At 49.4% G+C, this 12,113-nt stretch overlaps 1 non-coding gene across 1 annotated transcript; it reads left to right on the plus strand.

The window, feature by feature from the left end:
* Positions 1 to 11,105: 11,105 nt before the first annotated feature.
* Positions 11,106 to 11,178, plus strand: TRNAS-UGA (transfer RNA serine (anticodon UGA)). The gene has a single exon. It is a non-coding gene; the product is annotated as a tRNA-Ser (tRNA).
* Positions 11,179 to 12,113: the final 935 nt, after the last annotated feature.

Raw genomic sequence — 12,113 nt, forward strand, 5'->3', positions numbered from 1 at the left:
CAGAATGTTATACGCATTTCTGGCTATGAGGCATTCATGTCCTCTACCTGTGGTGATGTAAGCAAGGTAATTGTATATATTAGATGTGATCTGACATACGTGTTGCACCCAGTCCCGCCGCACGACGACAACCAGTACGCTTGTTTAATTGTGAAAACGAACAAGTTTACGTTCACACTCGTTGCTGTTTACCTTGCTCCTTCACGCGGATTTGACTTTAAACGACTGCACGACGTGCTATCAGCGACACCCCACCCTACGATTCTCACCGGAGATTTTCATGCTCACCATCCGCTTTGGGGGAGCTTGAAGATGGACTCCAGGGGAAGGAGACTAGCATCCTTTGCCACACAGCACGACCTTCACTGCCTCAATGATGGTAGCCCAACATATTTACGCGGGCTTACATACAGCAGCTGCCTAGACTTGACCCTGGTTTCTCGGCGTCTTGAAAGAAACGTGCAATGGTTTCCAGACATCGAATCTCGTGGAAGCGACCACATTCCGACGTACCTGAAGATCAAGGGACTATTTAAATGCCCCTCCACGACACTCCGGAGAATTGACTGGTCGGCGTTTCGGTCGCAGATGGAGGAAGTATGTCAGCAAGGGAACCATTCAAGTCTGGAAAACGAAATTCAAAAAGCCATGCAAGATACTACGCGTGCTTTTCAGCCTTTCCCTAAATACGAAGAATTTGAAGCCGAACTGCAGCGACTACGAGCAGTTCGCCGGCGGGCTGAAAGAAGATACAGGAGAACCAAATCCATCCATGATCTCGGAGAGGCAAGGCGGATGCAAAAGAAGATTCAACGCCGCATTGATGCACTTCAATCTCAAAGATGGAAACGCTTCTGCGAGTCGTTGGATCCACGTCAGCGATTATCTCAGATATGGAGAACTGTGCGTGGACTTCGTGTATCACCGCAACAGCGTGTTCCTTTTAAGTCCCTCGCTTTGCAACAAGGTCGCAGCGAAATAGACGTTGCCGAAGCATTTTGCTCAAGACTTGCCAGCTCGCAACCTCAACGCGCCCTTACACCATGTGCCACTCCTGTGCCACGGGACCCCCGCATGGATGTAATGTTTTCGGTGGAGGAGCTTGAAGCGGCACTAGCGACTTGCAGGCGCTCTTCGTCACCTGGGTCGGACGGCGTTACCTATGCGGCGCTCGCCAATCTTGGGCAGAAACCACGACTCATGCTGCTAAACCTTTACAACGAGTCTTGGCGCAACGGTTTGGTTCCACGTGAATGGAAATGCAGCCGCTTGGTTCCACTTCTCAAACCTGGTAAATCACCGTTAAACTTGTCATCGTACTTCCCCATCACTCTGGCCAGCTGCATAGGGAAAATAATGGAACGAATGATTTTGACGCGCCTGGAATGGTACCTGGAAAGTTACAACGTGTACCCAGATGCTATGGCTGGCTTCCGGCGTGGGCGCTCATCCATAGATAATGTCATCGATTTGGTCGCGTATGTTCAACATCAAAAACGGATGAAACGACTCACTGCGGCATTATTCCTTGACATAAAATGCGCCTATGATAATGTAGCACATTATGCCATTATAGACGCTCTGATTAAAGCAGGAATCGGTGGCCGCACTTTTCAGTGGCTGTGCAGTTATTTGACTGACAGGCATTTTTTCGTGATGACCGAGGAAGGCGCCACGACTCAACACCAAACGTTCTGTGGAGTACCGCAAGGCGGAGTGTTGAGCCCGACGCTATTCAACCTAGTGCTCGTTGGCCTAGTCAGATGCTTGCCCAACACAGTTTCAGTATCAATCTATGCCGACGACATCTGCATTTGGGCATCTGCTGTAACACGACTGCAGGTACGAGCACGGCTACAAAAGGCAGCTACCTTAACATCACTGTACTTACGAAAACAGAACTTAGAGCTGTCTTCAGAGAAATGCTGCCTTGTTACTTTCACTCGGAAGGCAATGAAGCGTTATTCTGTAAGTGTCAACGGACAAGCAGTTGCAAATGCACGTAAACACCGCTTTTTAGGGGTAATTATCGACCGCGACCTATCATGAAGCCCGCACGTTTCGTACCTAAAGAAGAGGTTGCTGACAATAATGCATCTCCTCAAGTTTCTCGGTGGAAAGTCATGGGGCACATCGGTGCGATCAATGCTGCAGCTTTATAACGCCTTGTTCCTCGGCTTCGCAAGATACAGCCTCCCTGTGCTTGGTAACACCTGCAAAACAAACCTGCGTGTACTCCAGGGACTACAAGCTCAAGCCCTAAGGACGTGTCTCGGTCTTCCGAGGTGTGCATCTACAGCGGCAACGATTGTCATAGCTCGAGATCACCCAATATCAACGTACTTGGTAACCGACGCTCTCAGAGCGCATATTCGCCACGTTGCCCGACTACCTCTCACCACCTTGCCGCTCTACCCGCAGAAAGGCCACACGCAGCTATCAGTCGTATGATTGTTGCCAATCGCACCTCATTGCCAATGAACTACATGCCTGCAGCAAGACCATCCACACCTTTATGGTGCCTGCACAGACCTGAAGTACGCCTCATCATCCCAGGAATCACTAAAAAGGCTAACATGCCGTCGTTTGCCTTGAAGCAGGCCACATTACAACATATACATGAGGTGCACAGCGGCCGCGTACACGTTTACATCGATGGCTCAGTCACATCTGCAAGTTCAGCTACTGCTGTCGTGATACCAACAAGATCCATCGAAATACAGCTAAAAACGTCGCATGTATCATCAACGACAGCTGCTGAACTGGTAGCCTTGCGTGCGGCTCTCCATTTCATTCAGGAGGAACCACCGCATGCATGGTCAGTCTTCTGTGATTCCAAGGCAGCCCTACAGAGTGTACTCTCAGCACTGCCCCATGGATCACATGAACAGCACGTCGCAGAGATCAGAGAAGTACACCATCGCATAGTTGACGAAGGACACGATATCATATATCAATGGTTGCCTAGTCACTGTGGCATACACGGCAATGATCGAGCAGACGCAGCTGCCCGATCTGTCCATGACGGCATCAGGTGCGTTGCCATTCCTCTTTCGAGAGCCGACGCAGCGAAAAAACTTGCCGTACTGGCAAACGACCTGACATTAGCTCAGTGGAATTCATCCGATTTCACAAGTGCACGACTTCATACCCTGGACCCTACTTTACAACTCCATATTCCGCCCGAGCTTCCACGACGCGAGTGTACCCTTCTAGTTCGTCTATGGCTTGGAGTAGCATTTTCAAATGCGTACTCCTTTCTTATCGGAATGTCCAACAACCCACTTTGTGACTTCTGCGGGTGCAATGAAACAATCGCGCACCTTCTTTGTGAGTGCTCTCGTTTCAACCCGCAAAGAGCAGTCCTCTCAGCCACCCTAGACAAACTGGACAAGCGCCCACTGACAGAAAACAAGATCCTTGGACACTGGCCTACGCGAACATCAGCGCGATCGGCTATGAAGGCGCTGCTGCGGTATTTAAAAGACACTGGACTTTCTGACAGATTGTGACTTCACTGTGTGACTCAGGATTGTACGGTGCACTGCATCACAGTAGGAACGCCTTTGCGGGCTGCGTGACAGTGCCCACAGAAACAGTTTGCGTGTACGTGCGTGTTTGTGTAGTTTCTTTTTTTTTAAATCCTTCTCCCTCTCACCTATCGCATCCCCTTTCCCCTCCCCCAGTACAGGGTAGCCAACCGGAGATAATCTCTGGTTAACCTCCCTGTCTTTCCTTTGCCTTTCTCTCTCTCTCTCTGTGTTTAATACATTTTATTCAGACAGTTGGGAGCCATGTCGTGCAGTGAAATGTGACTCATGAACACATATAGTTTAATGTATTTCAACTCGTTTGAACAAGGCTTGAAGAGAAGGTCTGAAAATAACGTTTCCTAAGGCATCGTGTCGGAGTTCCACGGGTATGGTGGGAACCTCCGAACTCAGGAACTTGTGGGCTGTCCTACCTCATTGCTGGCAGTACTGGAAATAGAAGACTGCAGAAACGCAGTCGGCTGGAAAAAGAGCGAACTTGCTCGAACATTGCGCAAAAACTGATCGGTGTGAACTACTCAAATAAACATGCACTAAAACTTGGCGCGAAACACTTCGCCCACATCTATTTGTACAAATATATACAACCCAAATCTGGAAAAGAAAAATATATATGAAAGCAAAACCTAGATTTACAAGACATAGTACGTTACGGTAAAGTACAGGATCACAATTGCATGCTGTAGGTTATTTTCACAAGTGCTTATTGATTTCCTAATAATAGCATTAAGTGGCTTGAAAAACATATAAGGGGCCTGAAAAAGTACCCTATTCTCTTAGCAGGTGACTTTAACAGACCAAGTAAAGCTTGGCGATATGACTGGGCAGTACCAAACGTCAGAAAGTAAGAAAGCGTTATAAAATTTGTGCATTTTACTTTACTAAACGACACCACGATTGCGACTAGAACAGGCAATAGTGTCTAAAAGATGTGAATTCGGACATAACATGGTTCAGAGCACCTATGAATTATATATAAATGGGAAAATGACCAGGAAAATTTGGTTAGCGATCCTTACAGAGCAGCTTATAGTGTAAAGACGACGAAGCACGGAGAAAACTTATGCTACAGCAAATATTACGAAGTGGGATGAGATGCGAGCTGAACTGTTACAGAGAGGTTCAGGTCCTAACGTACAGTATATAGATGGGTAGAACGGGAAGAAAGGGGGTTAACCGACGGGCCAGATTTTTATTAGTCATATTGCCACGACAAACTTGGTGACATTCAAGTTGCGCGCCCTTTGCATTGGGCACTGTGCACGCCGTACAGTGGCATTGTTCAGCAACAACAGGCAGCGATCTTCGTGGCACGGGCAGCCAGTTGGACCCGGCTCGCACGCGCCACGCGCACGAGGTGTCACGCGAGGAGAAGAGGAAGACGTTTTCGAGCCCAGCTTGAGAACGCGACTGCCGCGGATTTTCTGCACGACCTCAGTGACTTTTACTTGTGGGCACAAGTTCGCCTTTAATAAATATCCTTGTTTTACTAACGTCGTTACATTTCTGGTGGAGGTGCGGGGTATGAGTCGAAGCCCCACGAACGCAAGTCAGCGTAGCCCCGACAACCCGCGAGTCCATCCCGTGGAACTGACACCTGTGCACCAGCGGACCAGCCGCCGTCTTCGAGGTGACTCGCCCGAATTCGGCCCTCTTCTCTTCTTGCCAAGAGAAACTCCCACAACGGACGCCGCCACAATGACTACCCAGGTAACACCGGCACAGCTAGTCGTAAGCCAACCTCGCAAGCCGCCAACATTCCATGGTGACTCGTTCGAAGACGTGGAAGATTGGTTGGAACTGTTCGAGAGAGTGGCGAGCTTTAATGAATGGAATGAAAGACAGAAGCTTCGTAACGTATATTTCGCGTTGGAAGACTTCGCAAAAACGTGGTATGAAAACCACGAACCCTCTTTGACCTCTTGGGAGGAATTTCGACGACAACTGCTAGCAACGTACGCGAGCACGGATCGTAAAGAAAAGGCGGAAATCGCACTTCAAGCCAGGAACCAGCTCACAAACGAGAACGTGGCGATGTACATCGAGGACATGTCCCGCCTGTTCAAGCGTGCTGATCCCACCATGAGTGAAGATAAGAAGCTGCGCCATCTCATGCGTGGAGTAAAGCAGGAACTCTTCGCAGTTCTCGTCCGCAACCCACCGCGCACGGTCGCCGAGTTCAGATGTGAAGCAACGACCATCGAAAAGACACTGGAACAGCGGGCTCGGCAATACAACCGTGAGGCAAGCTGCGCACCTGTCCATGTCTTCCCTGGAGGCCTGCCAAACGACCTGGAAGCCCTGCGGGAGCTTGTTCGGTCAGTGATCAGGGAAGAGCTCAACAAGTTGCAGATACCTCAGGCTCCAGCTGCGCTATCTATCGTCGACGTTGTCCGGGACGAACTCAGGAACGTCATACGGGATCCAGAGCGTGAGCCACAGCCGATGCGGCGCACCCCAACGTACGCCGACGTACTCAGGCAACCCGCGGTACACAGTAGTGGAGCAGTTGCGACGACCGTTCCCTACCCGTCGACAGTACGCAGTGCACCTCGTCTACTGGAACCACCGGCTGCCTATCAGCCTTTAGCACGCAGTGCACCTCGTTTCGAGGAACAAAGGCCCCGCAAAAGTGACGTCTGGCGTGACCACGAGCGCAGGCCTCTGTGTTTCCACTGCGGAGAAGCGGGTCACCTGTATAGGTTCTGCCCATACCGTCAAGTTGGATTAAGGGGTTTTCCCTTAAGCGCACCATGCCCCCGAAACGGTGAACGGCCAGCGGAGATCGAAGAATACTTGTCGACGCGCCAAAGCCCCGTTACTCCTCGCCAACATCAACCACGGGCACCGTCGCCCATGCGCTACCGATCGCCTAGCCCACGCGCGTCTCCAAGATTGCCTAGGCGTCGTTCACCAAGCCCGCACCAGGAAAACTGAAGCAAGCGACCTGTGGAGGTGAGACCGCTGATAACCAGAGTTTCGAAGATCCTCCAACGCGATTCCAGTGCGGTGACGAGATAATTCCAGTCTACAGGTGCAGGAACGAAACTATTACGTCAGATTTGCGGTTGATAATAGACGGATGCGAGCTGAATGCCTTAGTCGACACCGGCGCTGATTATTCAGTAGTAAGCTTCAAGATGGCGAAGCACCTTAAAAAAGTTGTGACGAAGTGGACTGGCCCGCAGATACGCACGGCAGGCGGCCATCTTATTACGCCCCTTGGCCGATGCACCGCAAGACTTACGATCAAAGGCTTCACATACGTTTCTGACTTTATTGTACTGCCAGAATGTTCACGGGAACTTATATTGGGAATGGATTTTCTACAAGCTAACGGCGCCATAATTAACCTACGTAGGTCCAGTGTATCTTTCTCGACAAAACAAGCTATACCTGTGGAAGAATCGGAGGAGCGACGTCTCGCTGCACTGCGCGTCGTTGACGATGACGTAACTGTGCCGCCACGCTGCAGTATAATGGTTCTTGTGGAGAATGAAAGATTTTCTGACCGTGAAGGCATAGCAGATGGAAACATAGAGCTCCTTTTCAACAAAGGCATTTGTGTGGCTCGGGGCCTTGTTCAGTTAAGCGATGGCCGTGCAAATGTCGCACTTACAAATTTCGGTAATGAATTCCAACACATCGCACAAGGAACAGCTATTGCCTATTTCCACGAGTTCTGTGAAGCGACCGAATTATGCAGCCTAACTACGTCAACTGCCCTACCAGGAACCTGCAGTGTCGACAGATCAATTACCGTCAACCCGAGACTCCCTGAAGCCCAACAGAAACAGATATATGCCCTGATAAAGGATTTTTCTGACTGCTTCTCCACGTCCTCGAAGGTACGGCGCACGTCTGTTACGAAGCACAGAATCATAACAGAGGACGCCACAAGACCGGTATGCCAGCACCCGTATCGAGTGTCACCAAAAGAAAGGGAGATCATCAAGAAGCAAGTAGAGGAGATGCTTTCAGATGACGTTATTCAGCCTTCCAGTAGTCCATGGGCGTCTCCGGTAGTGCTGGTTAAGAAAAAAGATAACACGCTTCGATTCTGCGTCGACTACCGTAAACTGAACAGCGTAATCAAGCGGGATGTGTACCCCCTTCCGCGTATCGACGATACGTTAGATCGGCTCCGATGTGCAAAGTTTTTCTCCTCCCTGGATCTCAAGAGTGGATATTGGCAAATAGAGGTGGATGAACGGGACCGTGAAAAGACAGCATTCGTAACCCCTGATGGCCTCTACGAATTTAAAGCACTTCCATTCGGCCTCTGTTCCGCACCGGCAACTTTCCAGCGAATGATGGACTCTGTGCTTGCAGGATTGAAATGGCAGTCATGCTTAGTGTATTTGGATGATGTGGTCGTATTTTCCACCACATTTGACCAACATCTAGAGCGCCTGCGACTAGTGTTAGAAGCTATTCGCGCAGCAGACTTGACAATTAAGCCGGAAAAATGTCAATTCGGCTTCGATGAACTTCGGTTTCTCGGACACGTCATCAGTGCTGAAGGCGTTCGGCCAGATCCCGAAAAGACAGCAGCTGTTGCGAGGTTCCCGACACCCACAGACAAAAAGTCAGTGCGACGTTTCTTGGGTTTATGCGCATACTACAGAAGATTTGTGGAAAACTTTTCAAACATTGCTGAGCCCCTTATAATACTGACAAGAGAAGATCAACCTTTCATGTGGACAAGCGAACAACAAGACGCCTTTGACGAGTTAAGGAAACGCCTGCAAGCTTCTCCAATCCTTGCCCATTTTGATGAGACAGCCGACACTGAAGTTCATACCGATGCGAGTAACGTCGGCCTCGGTGCCATACTAGTGCAGTGGAATAACGGCCAGGAGAAAGTAATTGCTTATGCCAGCCGTAAGCTCTCGAAAGCAGAGGCCAACTACTCCGCAACCGAGAAAGAGTGCCTTGCAGTCATTTGGGCAATATGTAAATTTCGGCCCTACCTCTATGGTAGACCATTCCGAGCAGTCAGCGATCACCATTCGCTTTGCTGGCTGGCGAATCTCAAGGATCCATCTGGACGACTAGCAAGATGGAGCCTCAGGCTTCAAGAGTATGACATTACTGTCGTATACCGATCCGGGAGGAAACACAGCGATGCCGACTGCTTGTCACGCGCACCCGTCGAGACAACTGTGCCAGAAGAAGAGGATTTCCCGTTCCTTGGCATTGTTGACGCGTCACAAATTGCTCAACAGCAACGAGATGACCCGGACTTGCTTCCACTTATACAGCGCCTGGAGGGACTCGACGTTCAACTGCCGCGTATTTTCTCTAGGGGGCTATCCTCGTTCTGTCTGCGAGGAAGTGTACTCTACAAGAGAAACTTCGAGAACAGCGAGACTAAGTTTTTACTTGTCGTACCCACATCTCTGCGAGAAGAAATTTTGCATGCCTGTCACGATGAGCCGACGTCTGGACACATGGGCGTGAGCCGTACAGTCGCCAGGATTCGTCTGAAATACTACTGGCCCAAGTTATTAGCATCAGTGCAGCACTACGTCAAGACTTGTCGCGAGTGTCAAAGGCGCAAGACTCCATCCGTAAAACCGGCCGGCCTCCTCCAGCCAATAGAGCCACCAAAAGCCCCATTCCAACAAGTCGGTATGGACCTCCTTGGACCCTTCCCAACATCATCTTTAGGCAAAAAGTGGATAGTTGTGGCCACGGACTATCTGACCCGTTACGCAGAAACTGATTCCCTGTACAATGCAACGGCTGGCGAAGTCGCAAAATTCTTTGTCCACAATATCGTGCTCAGGCATGGCGCTCCCACAGTTGTTATTACCGATCGTGGAACGTCCTTTACTGCGGACCTAATGAAATGTTTGTTGCGAATGACACATACTGATCATAGGAAAACTACAGCGTACCACCCTCAGACAAACGGTTTAACTGAACGCCTTAACAGAACACTGACCGACATGCTTTCGATGTATGTCGACGTTGAACATAGGCTGTGGGATGAAATTTTGCCATACATCACCTTCGCATATAATACGGCCGTTCAGGAAACAACACGAGTCACCCCGTTTGAACTTGTATTCGGCCGAGCAGTATCCACAACTTTGGATGCTATGTTGCCGTTAGATGAAGAAACCCATAACTCATCTGACCTGGATGATTTCTTGCAACGAGCCGAGGAGGCACGACAGCTGGCAAGGTACCGAATACGCCGCCAACAACGCATCGACTCCAGCCGGTACAACCAGCGCCGTCGTGAAGCTCATTACCAGCCCGGTGACAAGGTGTGGGTATGGACCCCAGTGCGACACCGTGGACTGTCTGAAAAGCTTCTGTGCAGATACTTCGGCCCTTACGAAATACTTCGTCGTATAAGCGACGTCACTTACGAAGTGAAATCCGCTGGACACGAGAGCCCAAGACGGCGCAACTCCACGGAAGTTGTACATGTTGTCCGCATGAAACCCTACCTGGAGAGGTCATGAACAACAGCAACAACAACAAAAAAAGTGAGCGCCCACAGGAACCCCTACTTCCTCTCACGCATCGGGCCGATGCGGTAAGGAGGGGGATAATGCCACGACAAACTTGGTGACATTCAAGTTGCGCGCCCTTTGCATTGGGCACTGTGCACGCCGTACAGTGGCATTGTTCAGCAACAACAGGCAGCGATCTTCGTGGCACGGGCAGCCAGTTGGACCCGGCTCGCACGCGCCACGCGCACGAGGTGTCACACGAGGAGAAGAGGAAGACGTTTTCGAGCCCAGCTTGAGAACGCGACTGCCGCGGATTTTCTGCACGACCTCAGTGACTTTTACTTGTGGGCACAAGTTCGCCTTTAATAAATATCCTTGTTTTACTAACGTCGTTACAATATCATAAGAAGCCAACAAACACTGACACGAAGGAGAACATAGGGGAAATTACTTGTGCTTAATAAATGAAATAAAGAAACGATCAATTAGTGGAAATGAAAGTGGATGAAAAACTACTTGCCGCACGTGGGGAACGATCCCACAACCTTCGCATTTCGCGTGCGGTGCTCAACCAATTGATCTACCGTGGCGCCGTTTCGCCATCCACTTTCTTGGGTATTTATGTTTCCTAGTAGAACCCTGGGAGTGTTAGCCAGAGCCACCAGTCACAAACCTTGGCGGCGGATGTAGAACATCCTTTTTGCCGCAGGCGTCACGAGAACGTGATCTTTTTGGGTGACGGCAACCGGTCAATAAACCCACACATGCTACCGGAAGGCATCATTGTTGCCGGATACGAGGCCCTAGTTATGTAATGAACGGGAAGAAAGGGGGTTAACCGAGGGGCCCGACTTTTATTAGTCATATCATAAGAAGCCAAGAAACACTGACACCAAGGACAACATAGGAGAAATTACTTGTGCTTAATAAATGAAATAAAGAAACGATCAATTAGTGGAAATGAAAGTGGATGAAAAACTACTTGCCGCAGGTGGGGGACGATCCCACAACCTTCGCGCTGGCTAACACTCCCAGGGTTCTATTATTAAACATAAATACCCAAGAAAGTGGATGGGGAAACGGCGCCGTAGTAGCTCAATTGGTAGAGCATCGCACGTGAAATGCGAAGGTTGTGGGATCATTCCCCACCGGCGGCAAGTTGTTATTCATCAACATTCACTTCAACTCATGGATCATTTCTTTATTTAATTTATTAAGCACAAGTAATTTCCCCTATGTTGTCCTTGGTGTCAGTGTTTGTTGGCTTCTTATGATAGATGGGTAGAAGAAGATAGCAAGCCAGTATATATAAAAAGAAAACTAAGGAAAAATTATGCAGATCCCACGCACTGTGGGAATCGATGTAAGCGAAGCTTTCTGTGCTGTTTGCTTTTATTGACGATAATTAGCGGTAACGTTTATGACGAATGTTTAATTTCTTCAACGTTTTGTCCACACAAGAGTGCCGAGTTCACGTTAAATGTTACCTTGCGTGCACCACTGCTGTTTGTCTGCGTAGTACACAAAACACAAAGGTAGAGATGTTTGCTTGAGGCGTTGTTGTGTGCCATATTTCATAGCCTCTGAGAAGGTTGAGCATTGTCATTGCCTCACATGGCACATGGCATCGTGGCATAAGCATTAAACTTGAATTGGATTATGGGGCTGTACGTGCCAAAACCACAATCGGATTATGAGGCAAGCCGTAGTGGCACACTCCGGATTAATTTTGGCACGGTGGTGTTCTTTAACGTGTCCCTAAATCAAAGCGCGCGAGCGTTCTTTATTTCGCTGCCGTCGAAATCCGGCTGTCTCGGTTCAATCCCCGACCTTGAGCAATGCCATAGCCGCAAAGCTATCCCTACGGGCACAGAAGTGTTGATTTGACGTACGACCGCTTCCGTTGTGTCGCCTAGACCCTGCGGGGCGCTTTAATTAAAGCGGCTCTGCTTCTGCAAGCCCTGCAAAAGTTCTCCGCTAGACAAATTGGCACGGTTTTATTTTTCAGAAATAGCAGAAACGAATTCATACCGTACCTTGAACTTAAGTTTCTCCAGCATTTCCTTGCCTTTTCACGTCACCTTTTCCCTAT

Source organism: Dermacentor albipictus, chromosome 1 (genome assembly GCF_038994185.2).
Source record: "Dermacentor albipictus isolate Rhodes 1998 colony chromosome 1, USDA_Dalb.pri_finalv2, whole genome shotgun sequence".
Classification (NCBI taxonomy): domain Eukaryota; kingdom Metazoa; phylum Arthropoda; class Arachnida; order Ixodida; family Ixodidae; genus Dermacentor; species Dermacentor albipictus.